We start from the raw sequence: 509 nt of genomic DNA on the forward strand, positions 1-509 counted from the left end.
TTGGGTCCAACTCAACGGCACATAACAACAACAACAACATAAGTTGGAATCAACACCATGAACACAACAATAACAGCAACAGGTCAAAGTATGTTCTTCTACTTTCATTTGGAGACAGGAAGTGACTGCACATTTTGAGCAGATGAACAGCATGCTATTATTTGCTTCTCAACAGGATTGTGAGTTACCTTGTTATGAACTGATGACAAAGTGAAAGAAGGGAACTCAATTAGGAGTTGATTGCGCTATCAGGGTGGTAACATTGGACCTGGTGAGAAGTATTTGGATTCTGGACACATTTTAATGTGTGGTAGACAGGTTTTGTTGTCAGATTGGATATTGGGTAAGAAAGACAGGAGTCCAGAATGTCCTCAAGATTTTTTTTTTTTTAAATTGTGATTTGGGTGAAAATTCACAGAGCAAATTCACTTTCCATACAGCAGTTCACATATACTTTGTCTCATGACATTGACCACAATTTACCACAATGCAACAGCTTCCCTCCCACT

This window comes from Orycteropus afer, unplaced genomic scaffold (genome assembly GCF_000298275.1).
Source record: "Orycteropus afer afer isolate SDZICR_OR568_19922 unplaced genomic scaffold, OryAfe1.0 scaffold00182, whole genome shotgun sequence".
NCBI lineage: Eukaryota > Metazoa > Chordata > Mammalia > Tubulidentata > Orycteropodidae > Orycteropus > Orycteropus afer.